The sequence below is a fragment of the Cyanistes caeruleus genome, chromosome 8 (genome assembly GCF_971803275.1).
Source record: "Cyanistes caeruleus chromosome 8, bCyaCae1.hap1.1, whole genome shotgun sequence".
NCBI lineage: Eukaryota > Metazoa > Chordata > Aves > Passeriformes > Paridae > Cyanistes > Cyanistes caeruleus.
In genome coordinates, this window is record NC_141708.1 from 20,420,501 (window position 1) to 20,432,597 (window position 12,097).

A 12,097-nucleotide genomic window follows, 5' to 3' on the forward strand; every position below is an offset into this window, starting at 1 on the left:
AGGTAATGAAACACATAAAATATTCTCTTACACAATTTCACATCCTGCATTAATTCTTTTCTGTTCTATTTTTGTCCTATGACTGAACCTTGGCAGACTGATGTGCAACCAGGATGTACATACAGCATGAAACTCCCCAAGAGCATTTAAATCCATGCCACAATACTGAAAAGCTGAAAACAAAAGTCAATGCCAGACATGATTCCAGGAATCCTCCCAATCACTATGAGGGAATTAGTATTTTAAAACAAACTTTTATTTGCAATTCATAAAACTAAGTCCTCTATGCAAATGTGTCATTAGAAAGAAGTGGGGGAGCAACAGCAATTCTTGAATCAGCTTTCTTTTCACCTTTAAGTATTTTCTAATAATTTCATTAGAACAGCCATTATCTTTTAAAATTTCATGCACCTACAGAAGCAGTTGCAGATGCTTGCAATTCAGTGACTTTTTCAACAGTATACACAATCACATCTTGTGATGGCTATTGTTTATTTCACAGCCAGTGAAATTAAACTGGCTTAAGATGCTAAATATGAACAAGAAGGGTAAGAAATAGGTGATGCCATCCAGAGAAAACAGTGAGCCACTTGATAAAAATCTATGGAAAGTCACATCTGTCACAGTAATAGGTGATGTAATGAAAAAATATACTTAAAAATTAAAGAGATTTTCAGGTAGAAAAGTAATTGACCAGATTTCACTCTGTGGACTAATCCTGCTATGACCTGGATTACCTTACCTGTTCACCTTAGCCTGGTGTCCTAACGCTGGAACATCCCACTGGGCTACAAACCTGCTTCTAAGACAACACCCATACTCTCTGCATAAATATGGAAGAAAAAAAAAAAAAGAAAAAAGAGTAGTAAACACTAGCATAATGTGACATTCACTCCGTTTCCTCTCCCTGAGGTGTGAGGCATACATAAAGAACAAGTATACATTAATACATCTAAAGACTCCACAGGTCTTAAAGCATGGTAGATTAACAAACTTTATCCCATTAAAAAGCCCACTGTTAATATGTCATTTGGGATGATGCATTTTCCAGGACAAAGGCCATCAGAGCTGATCTATCTATGCAGGATGCCCACTACAAAGACCAATACAGAATACCAAGTAGTATGTGAACATCAGCAGCTAAATTTAGAGAGCAAAAACATCACCCACTGCATACTGATTAGACTGAAATGCTATCAATGCAATAGAAAAAAGAAACCTGCAGAATGATGGATTCAGAGGTGTGCATTCAAAACCAAAAATAGCACATATCTTAACATATACATACATACATAAAAGTATTTTTGTTTATTTAAACAAAGACTTACTCCAGAACCCTGCTCTGCAGATAAGAAGAGACTAAATCTACTTTAGAATCTAATGCAAAAAATTAGATGTGGTAGAGATGGGCATTTCCAAACCAGGACTTCAAAGGGAAGTCTTAGCCTACATTTTTAGCATAAGAATGCCCAAGAGACTTTTGTCTAGTCTAAAGAACCAAGCCTGCTAAAGCCATGTTTTACTTGGTCACATCCTTCTGCTACCCAGAAAATTACAGAGGTCCTCATGCCAACTTTAACTTCACAGGACAATTCCCTTGAGCAGGGCATTTTTTTCTTTTTTTCTGCCAATTTTAACTTATCTGGTGAAAAGTGAACATATTAGCCAGAAAATAGAACTACAAATATAGAAGTCTATTCATCATGAAGATTAAATGAATGTTCAAAGAAAGATTTCAATGCCTCCACTCACCTTATAAAGAAATACCAACCAACCAATAAAAAATTCAAAACTAAAAGCCCCAACTGACGCCACAAGCAATCCGCTGCCTTTCTTCTCCAAAACCAGCAAACATAATTCCTGTGCATACAAACATTTAGGTGGTGTAGATTCCACACATGCCTACACATTGCGACCTAACTGGCAAAAGGTCTAGTCTCCTTTCCATACTGGTGCGATACAATCTTCCATTGGCAAGGAAAAGCAGCTCTGAGCCACCTGACATCCTTCCTCTAACCCAAACCTGAGCGTTTGGAACTGCCTGATTTACCCAAGTATTAAGAGTTAAATTTCACGCAGCACTTTCTATCAAGGACAGTAGGTACACAGCACAATTCATCACCATGGAAAACAGAATCAACTAAGGCAGTATCTGATGCTCACTTACTATCTAAGCAACAGTTTAAACAAGTAAATACAAATGAAACATACAACATGATGGATGGCTGTATTACAGAAAAAAAAAAAAGAAAAGGGTAACGATTAAGTTTGCAAATAATTAAACATCCTGCACACAGCACATTTTTCCCGTCTAGCCTGCTGAAGGAGAAAACCTCTCATGCGCTTATACGGCAGGCAGCCCCACACAAAACAAGCCGACACCTGCTGCAGCGGCCCCGCACTCAGACGCCTTCCCGCCGCCTCCCGGCTCCCGCCGCCTCCCGGCTCCGCGCGCTCTCCGCCGCCCCGCGCACGTGCGCAGCCGCCGCCGCCCCGTCCCGCGGCGCGGGCAGCGCGAGCGGGAGCCGCGGCCCCGCCCCATGACGTCATCGCTCCGGCCGCGCACCTGATCCCCGGCAGGTCGCGCCTTAAAGGGGCCGCTGCGGCCGCAGCCCCCGCTGGGAAGGCCGGCAGCGGCCGCGCTCGGGTAACAGCCAGATTCCCCCGCGGGATGCGCTGTGCCGCCCCACGCCTTCCAGCGCCTCGCCGCCGCCTCTCGGCACCGCCGAGAAACCCTTCAGCCGCGCCCTGCCCTCGGACGCCTGCAGCCCTCCTCCCCGGAAAGAACTATCCCAGGGTGCCGATTATGTAAATAATTTGGGCAAGCAAACCACTCACCTGGTGGATTTTAGGGACGCACTTCAAATCCTTTCCCATTCTTTCTACAGCTCTTTCTAAGAGGAGGCCTTGGCCACAGGAGGATGTGCCTCTGATTCTTCCCATCCAAGAATCCAAACAGCTACAGTTTTAAGAACCTGAAGGCCACAGCTTCCCTCTTTTACCCCAGAGCCTCAATGTCAGTCTGTCCATTGGTAAAGGACAGCTTGACCATTCTCAGTGCCATGTTCAGAACAAGACACTGAACAAAAACTGCTGTATTTCTGCCAAAAGAAACCAGCCAATGGCACAAAACTGATAACCACCTAGTTTGTATCAACAAATAAGACACACTCAAAATGCAATTGGGTCAAAACAAACTTATCACTATCCTCCTCCCTAATCCAAATCAATTGTCCTCTTACCCTGCTCAGTGATCCTCTCTACTAAGGAAATGTGCTGGAGGACAAGAGACCTTTAAATCAGTATCTGCATCACTTCAACTCAAGACAGGCAAATAAGATGAAATGGGGAAGAGAGGATAATGAAATGGAAGACACAAATACTAAAAGTTCCTATTCAGAAAGCAAATTTGAACAGAAACATGACAGTTTCTATACTGTCATCCTTCTTATTTCTATCTACCCACATCTATCTATTTATAGCCTATTTATATCTAATCCATACAGAAAAATACTATTCTTACATAGCCAGACATGAAAATACATCACTCTCACCTAAAACTCAAGGAGGTTGCTGGGAATTCTCAAGGTGCAGGCACTTTTTAAATTTAATCTCACTACTGTTATCAGCCATCAGTCTAGACAGACTACCAGGATTAACCATCACGTCTTCCAGCTTTCAGGGCAACTTCATGCAAATGAATTCATCTCTGTCTGCTCCAATTCCTCATCTGTAAAATGGACAAATGACACTTATTATCCTAATTCTCATGCATGCTTGCAGGGATACTTCCTCCTTTTAGATAACAAAGATGAAGTAATAATAAAGCACAGTGCCACACATCCTCCAACTAGTACCAAAAAGCGTTTATGTAGCTTTCCACAGCTGTTTCCAAATAATTATTTGATTCTGCAGAAGTTCCCCTTTTTCTTTGTTTCTATGCATGGGTTCCACCATCAATTATACCAGCAGTCACCAAAAACAGTGCTGGCCATTGGAAGTGCAGCATTCAAAAAAGAGAACAGACAAAATTCTGCTGTGCATATGGAACAGGCTGAATTGTACTTTATTAACACAATATATTACAACCTTATACATAAGCTTCTGCTTATTTCTTTGTTAATTAGGAGAGACCATAAATACAGATGTAATCAGATACTTCAATTCCATTCAACTCTTATTTTTCCTTATTGAGATTAGAGCTTCCCCCCTTCAGTGACATTTGTAGGCACACAGATGTTCAAAACGTTATGTTTAGACCCCCTTTTTCCCTCTGCTCATTTCTCTGAGTACTTACAAAATCTGTGTTTCTGCTTTAGTGAGCTTAGTTGCCTAAGATTACTATACTAAATAATCCGGACTATTTTCCAGAAAATGATGAATGTGATACAGCATTCTGTTTTCTAAAACAGAATTTCACTTTCATACTAATCTCAGATTGCATGGGGACAAAAGTTATACAATCTTATTTTATTTAGGTACTTAAAAAAAAAGTAAATGCTTAATGCTTCTAGAACTAAGGCACCTCATCCCCTCAGTTCCCCAGGCTATTACTTAATCATGAAAATTTTTTGCTTCATTCTAAGGTGAGGAAGTGTATGGAACAATCCAAACAGTTATACTACACTATAATTAAAAAACCCAACTTATTGTCAAAAGCTAGGTTGCCAGTTCATTAGTGCAAGTTTCAATTCAGCACCTCATTTGCTAAAATTTTTGTGGCAAACACACAGTGGGATTTTATTTTAAAGTATATTCAGAACAGACTACCTTAAATATTGATAACAAAAAATGTCGAATTTAAATATATTTAAATACACTTTTCCATAAATAAAAGTAGTTTCAATCAGTTTAAAATGTCATTAAAAAAAAATAAAAATCCCTTGTTTGGTTGTTATCCATCCTGTTTGGTGTCTTTTTGATCGTTGAGCTCCCACCCTTAGAGAGAAGTGTGCGCAACTTCAATTGGAGCCTGGAAGTCAGCTCTTCACAGCTGACAGATTGACTATTGTCTGTGACATGTTTGCAGTGCTATTGCTTATCCAGACTATTGTGTTGCCTTCCTGTTGCCTTCCCCTAGAACTATTAAATTAAACCAACATATTTACAGATATTACCACCCAACACAGCCATTCCACTAACAGTGGTGAATAAGCAAGACTTAATAAATAAAATTACAGCTCAGTTCTGTCTTGCATAGTGAAATCACAACAAAATCCCTTCTGAACTTCATTTTATGTACGGAACACTGGAATTTTATCAGTAGCTTAAATAAATTCAGTGTACTTTTAGTTCTCTAAATAAATTTATGCCACTTAGAAGCACTTAGCTACTAAGTTTCTACTGTAACATTAACATCATTTACTTGTGTTGCAACAAGATAATTCAAACTCCACTTTACAGTGAAAGGGGCTGCAGCCCTCTTACTAAAATTCAAGTTTGGATTGTAATTCTGCTAACAGTCTTCATACTACTACACTCTATGCTTGTAACTTAAACTTCTATTATGCTTTTTAATGTTATTCAACAAAGAGTCAGATAAATACTAGGTACTATGACATCCAATAGCCTAATCCAGCATTCCACAATGAGTAGCATTCTTCCTCTATCAAATAAAGAAAAGCAAAAATAATTTTTATTGGTCCAAAGTTAATTATCTTCATTAAGTCAAGCACAGAAAGTACAACACGATGCAGCATAAACAGTTGGTAAGACAGGTCTGTGTTTCCTCAGCAGATTTGCAGCTAAACAAGGAACTCCAGTTCCAGAAACCTAAATCATTTAAGGCACGTACATTCCAGGTCTAAAAAAAAAATAAAGCCAGGAGTTTTCTGATTTACCTATGGCTTTCAAAAGCAATAGGCAAGATATAACATGAAATTATCCATTGATGAGCAGCCTGTTGCCATAAATTTCACTCCAACCACGCAAGGCAAAAGCAGCTCTAGTGTCCTAACCTCGGGCACTGGCAAGAGCTCAGCTCCCAGCTCAGCAGCATCACAGCACTCCCAAACCCCAGGCCTTCTTAAGTACATCATCTGAATCACACCAAATGCTGGTTTGCCCTCCTACACCCAGTACTTAGAGCTGGTTGATGAGGCTGCAACATCCTGCAAGTTCTATCCTATGGCATCTCTTTATTATACATTCCTCCTACGTAGCAGTCTTACCCTCCAGTTCCAGTGGCAGATGCTATTGGCATTCTCTTTGAGACTTAGTATTTGGGGCATATTTTTCAAAGATTATTTTATTGTGGAGTGTTCATGGACAATAACTGTCTTACTTTGCATTCCACTACAGTAAGGGTCTTCCTATTTATTCCTAGTATCTAAATCACCTACGGGATTCATACAGCTAACTCTACATTTTCTACTTTAAAGAAGGAGTTTTTGGCTCTGGTGGTTAAAATAATACTGTTAAATTATGGCCAGAGCTTGAAAAAGCACCAACCTGTGAGTTTTCCACACAGCTTTATCTGGAAATTTGAAAGCTAATTATCAATATTTAAATAATTAATGTCAACAGTAACTTTTCTTGCAGATAATATGAACACAAATATCCATCTAGGAAAGCAAGGTACATGATAAAGGAAAAATAACAGAATTTACAGCATTTAGCCCAAATTCTCTATGTGATGGAGAAACAAAATAGTAGTAGCAGAAAGAGAGAGGAGCTCAAATGATCTCCTCAGAACCAAAACAATTATTTTCTAGTCACCCTGATCCTTTCTGTAATGTCCAAAAACCTTCACCTCTTAAAAGCTCCAGAGTGTCTCCCCGCAGGATGCTGGACTCCTAATGCTTCAATATCAGACATCTGCCCTGTGTTTAAAGACTGCCCATGGGAGAAAGGAAGGGAAATATTAGGCAAAAACATAAATTGAAAGCTGCTCTTAATAGGTTATTAGAGAGAAGGAATACTGAAATGATGGAATTTCCTTCACATTTACTTAAACAAAAAGCTCCATTAAAAAGTGCTTGGAGCTGTGACAAATTCCATTCTCAGGCGCAAAATTCAGGTTTGGCTGGCTACACTGTGTACAGGCTGTTGGCTTTGACTCACAAAATCTCTCTGAGCAAACAGAAACTAAAAATGCTAAGTAAGGTAATTTCCAACTGCGATGATTAAAGACATATTCTAGGGTATAACAATGCAAATAGAGACTCGAAATACACTATCAACATATGTTACACCCCCAGGTAACTGAAGCTTGTATTCATTTCTCAGTGGAGAAATAGACAATGAAAACTGGGAAGGATTTTATAAACAGAACAATTACCAACACTACACTCCTTGTTTTAATATGCTAATAATACATCCAGTACCCAGAGTACTGGAGAAACAACTGAAATAATTATGAAAATGAGAAAAAATAAAAGTTAACTACTAATGGGCTTGTTAAGGGCCCCTGCAAAGGGAAAAAGAGATGAAAATCTTGTATTGTACAACTCTTACTTGAATAGTGTTGGAGTCTGGGATTCAGAGTGTGTGCTCTTGTTTCTGATACTTAGTTCTAAGATCCAGAAAAACACTGAATTTCATATAAATTGAAATTCAGGAGCATGTTTTCATGGTGACACACGGAAACAACGGTTAAAGTTAGATAGAAAAAGCTAAAAGTGTGTGTAGATTAGAAAGTTTTCTTAAGTCACTGGGTGAAAAAGTTAGTTTAGAGAACAGAAGACAAGATGGAGGATTTAGGGTGTTGTCTCTTGTCTTTCTTCTTTCTTCTTCATGTTCTTCTCCTAGAGGGTTTTGGGTAATAGTAAGTGATTGGTTAAAAAATGCTGCAGTGCAGCATACAGAGGATGGGTCATTGGGTCATTAAGGAAAATAATATACGTGTCTATTGTTAATTGGGTAAAAATAGGTATAAAGATAAAAGCACTGCGTAATTCGGGGCCATTTTGTGCTTCAGACAAAAGGTGAGCCACAAGGCCTTGTTGTACCATCAGAAGAAAGAAATCTACCAGATTATAGTGATTCAGACTTTTGCTGCCAGTCTGGAGAGACCTGCCAAGTTTTGTGATGACCTTCTAATAAACACGAGAAATAAGATTCTAACGAGCTTGGGAGTTTTCTTCAAATCATAAGAGCTAAGATAAGCAGAGCTCCCCATGAGAGAGAATCCCAAAAGAATTCAGTCCAAAGGAGGCTGAGAAATCTAGGAAGAGAAAGAAAAACACAGAAGAAATACAGCAGAATCAGAGAAAGAGAAAAAGGATTTTTTAGAGAAAAGTTACAAATAGTGAGATATCAACAAAAAAAAAGATGAGGCTACTGAGAGGATGTTAGGATTCAAAGGACTGGCAATATGGAGACTGATTGCATCACCATTCTGTCAAGTGGATACTGTCTCAGGGTAAATTTTCTCCACGTATGAAGTGTTCATTTTTCGCTAAGTAACATTCCAAAAAGTCTATGTACTGTTCATCAACCTTGAAATAAAGTTGTTGTTCAAAAAACAGCTAAATAAAATTATTTAGGAGAAAGAACAGTCAGCTATCTTAGCAACTGGTCCTTTGTTTGTGATGAGACCTAAGCTACATTTTTTGCAACATTTTAAGATCACTCATCTTTCCCTTTTTCTCATGGATGGGTTTTATACCAAACAACTTCCTACCTTCCTGAAATTGCCTATCACATACATACAGAACTATGCCTTCTGGTTCTCTTTTTGGCACTTGTATACTCGCTCCTCTTCCCAGTTCAAATTATTTCAGTCTTTTCAATTAAGCCTCATTTTCTAGACCTCAAATTGTTTGATTACTCTTCTCTCAAACTCTGCTCAGATGAGCTCTATTTCCCTAGGGCATTTGCCCTGGTGAGATGCAACACTTCAACAGAGTAATCACTCATGGATAAAGAAAAAAAAAAAAAAAAAAAGACTATTAGACTATTCTGTATCTTTTTATCCCTCCTATAACATTTGCCCTTTTACATCAGGAATTCTGGAGAATTATCATCTAATTACTTGTTCCCTAGACTCTAATTGTGTATTCATGATTTCTGTTAAGTGTAGAACTTCAGCCTCCCGCTATTTATTTCCTAAGATTTTCTTAATTTTCTCAAAATAATTTTGTGTCCTATGTATACATTCCTTCTAAGTTCAAGGGGCATTTTTAGTGAATCAATTTTGTAAGCACACTCTCTATTCTATCATCAAGGTCATTAACAAGAAGATTGAAATGAAGCAGAATGAGTATAGACCCAACAGACCGTGGCAGATCCACAGTCAATACACCATTTCATTCTGACAGACAATCATTAGTAACCACCTACTAGGCACAGTCATCCACCAAGTCTTGCTCCTACTCTACGAGTTTCTTTCAGGTCACATTTCTTCCCCTGTTTGCAGTATTACAGCAAGAAACACTGCCAATGAAAAATACTAACAGTCACACTTTTCTTGTCAATTCACTGGCCTTATCGTCATGTTACAGAAGAAAATTAGACTGGCATGACTATTTACTCTTCCTAAATTCATCGTGCTTGCGCCTGTTGTCCCCCTGAGGCTTACACTTCCTGCAAGAATTTGTTCAAAATGTGGAAGACATTTTGAAATGATAGACCTTTCCTCACTTTACATTTTCAAGTACTCCAGAATCATAAAGGACTGCTGATAGTTGTACTAAAACAGCTTCCATCACTTTTTGTTTCCTTAACTAGTCAAAGGGTGAACGTCATCAGGATCCAACCTAATAAATAAATTAGCCCTGTAGATGCTGCATACTAAAACGTACGCATTTTATTTCCTCCTTGTGCAAACTGTTGCTCATTTATACTCCTCTTCTGCTAATGTTTTAAGGATATTTTTCATAGTTCTTACTTCTAGTCCATATTCCAAAGCCATGCTGCCCACCAAACGCTCCCATTTCAGAGCCATGGCTCTGTGGCTGCTAGGGGGACACTGCGGTGGGCACAGCTCAGGCAGCGGCGCTCAGGGCTGCCCCAGGCCCTGCAGAAGGAACGGGCACTTCCCACTGGGGCAGCCATCCCCAGGGCAACACCAACTCAGGAGAGCTGCACTAAGACAGGACCAGAACCAGAGCTCTGAAATCCACTCAACAATCACACCAGCAAGGGGAGACCAATTACCAGATCGTTTGCAGTGTATTAGCGTCGCTTCTGTGTCAATTATGAAATGTGTCTCTGCACCCAGGCGGGCAGATGGAGCTGCGTTGGATGGGACACACACAGTACTTTGTTCACAAAATTCACGCATGTACACCTAACAAGGGATTGCAGATAAAAGCCAGCATCAAGCCTGACACAAATGATCCTGCAGATAGGATGGCTCTCAGTGTTGGTACTACAAGACACAAACCCAGCAACCCTTCTATACATTCCTACACTGTTGTACTAGTACTTTTAAAACGTTAGTAACTTGCTGTCCTTGCTCAAAATTAAACTTCATAATAATACCCTTATTATTAGTACATGTGTATATGGCATTTAAGATGTAAATGTCTGATTACATTATTTTAAAACAGAAACAAAGAACAGGAAGAAAAAAGTTTTAAATACATGAGTTAAAGATAACTAATAGCTATGTTTTCTTAAGTGTATTGTAGGTTACTCATCATGCACCCAAATTGTTTATTTCCTTTTCACAAGCATTATACAACGATTACACAAACCTGAAAAACTGTTCATTGTCTTTCGTGTACACTAAGCCTACTCATAGCCTTCTAGCCTTTCCCTGCATTGAAGTTGAATCTTCCCAAAAATATCAGACCAACAGAAGGAAGACAATGTAATGCAATTGTAAATTAATAAAAATAGTTAGGATGCAAAAGTATCTACAAAATTAATTAGCTCCCCTAAGATTATCCAAAATTTATCTGACACATATTATTTTATGACAATACTTCATAAAATAGCAGAGCAAAATCCAACAAGTTTAACATTTGAAGAAAAAGAATAAAAATACTATTTATGTAGATAAACATAGTAAATGAATGCTTGGCTGTTGGGGAGTATCTGAATTTATTTAATTAAAAGTACAAAAACTAATGTTTTTTGAATGATAAAATAACACCACTGCAGACATGCCTGCCTTATCTCCCTCAGAAGGAAAAGGCTAAAACACTGATTTATCATGACTTAACAAGATACTGACCACCAGCTGAACTGCATTAACTGACTAATGCATTTCTAGTCCAATTACCCTGAGAAGCAAAACAAGTTAGTATAAACCAGTTAGTGAATTAACTATATATACTCAGTGAAATCTCAGACAATATAACAAAACAAAATTTACATTGAAATTGGTCAGTCACTAATTTACACCTTATCACATTTTTCCTGATGAGATAAAGTCATTTACAAGGACAAATATTTAGGCTTCATCTGGTGGGATTTTGGAGGAGGATTTTGTTTGTTTGCTTATTTGCTTTTTTGCTATAGGCACACTAAAGGATTAATGTTTGGAAGGTAGTAAAAATGTTACAAATCATATTAATCTTGAACACTAATATTAATCACTAATCACAACTAAATCACTAATGAGATAGCATTTTATTTGCCAATTTGAAGTGGGCTGGCATTCAGTATATTTTGGAACAGATGTTAAATACAGTTTGATTTGCCTTTTACATGAAGTAGATTGATACTAGATCACTAGTTCCCATAACAATAATTTCAACTCAGAGATCAACAACTTAATGTGTTTAGGAAAATTTGCATGGTAAGAAGCACATCACCTTGCAGACTTTATACTGCTGCCTCATACATGTGGACAGCTATTGATACAAAAAAATCACATTGATGCAGGCTCCTAACATTACTTTTAAACTTGGAAAGAAGTAAGAACTCTCTCCTATTTAGTTCACTGCCTGCTACATGATAGCGTGTGAATACAACACATCTGCCCTACTCACAACCACACTGGAATTCAATACATACACATATTTAGCTTAATAATTCTCTAACATAATTTGACCAGTTAGTACAGTCTATATTCACAATGCTTGTTTATGCTCAGTTTTAGCTGCAAGCTCAGTTGCATCCTGTCTATATGGTCAGGACCCATAATAAGAAATAATTACTGCTGATTACCATTCAGAGAAAGACTGTTCTGTGAAGGTGATCTTGG

The 12,097-nt window shown here is 38.3% G+C and overlaps 1 protein-coding gene and 1 long non-coding RNA gene across 25 annotated transcripts in view; one reads left to right on the forward strand and one right to left on the reverse strand.

The window, feature by feature from the left end:
* Positions 1-12,097, reverse strand: part of USP54 (ubiquitin specific peptidase 54) — a 93,282-nt gene that overhangs the window by 67,568 nt on the left and 13,617 nt on the right. For 4 of the 24 annotated variants that reach the window (XM_086901033.1, XM_086901045.1, XM_086901040.1 and 1 more), the window contains 2 exons: positions 3,555-3,730; positions 743-823 (listed from right to left, as the gene is read on the reverse strand). The exons of 11 other annotated variants lie outside the window; for them this stretch is intronic. The gene's annotated coding sequence lies outside the window, so the exon portion shown is untranslated. Of the gene's footprint in view, positions 1-742; positions 824-1,752; positions 1,861-2,211; positions 2,485-3,554; positions 3,731-12,097 lie in introns of those variants that run through there. 9 more of the 24 variants (XM_086901032.1, XM_086901041.1, XM_023929436.2 and 6 more) reach the window with 4 other exon arrangements.
* LOC147651911 (uncharacterized) lies at positions 2,615-4,363 on the forward strand. Its single transcript, XR_015290202.1, has 2 exons — positions 2,615-2,808; positions 2,889-4,363. It is a non-coding gene; the product is annotated as an uncharacterized LOC147651911 (long non-coding RNA).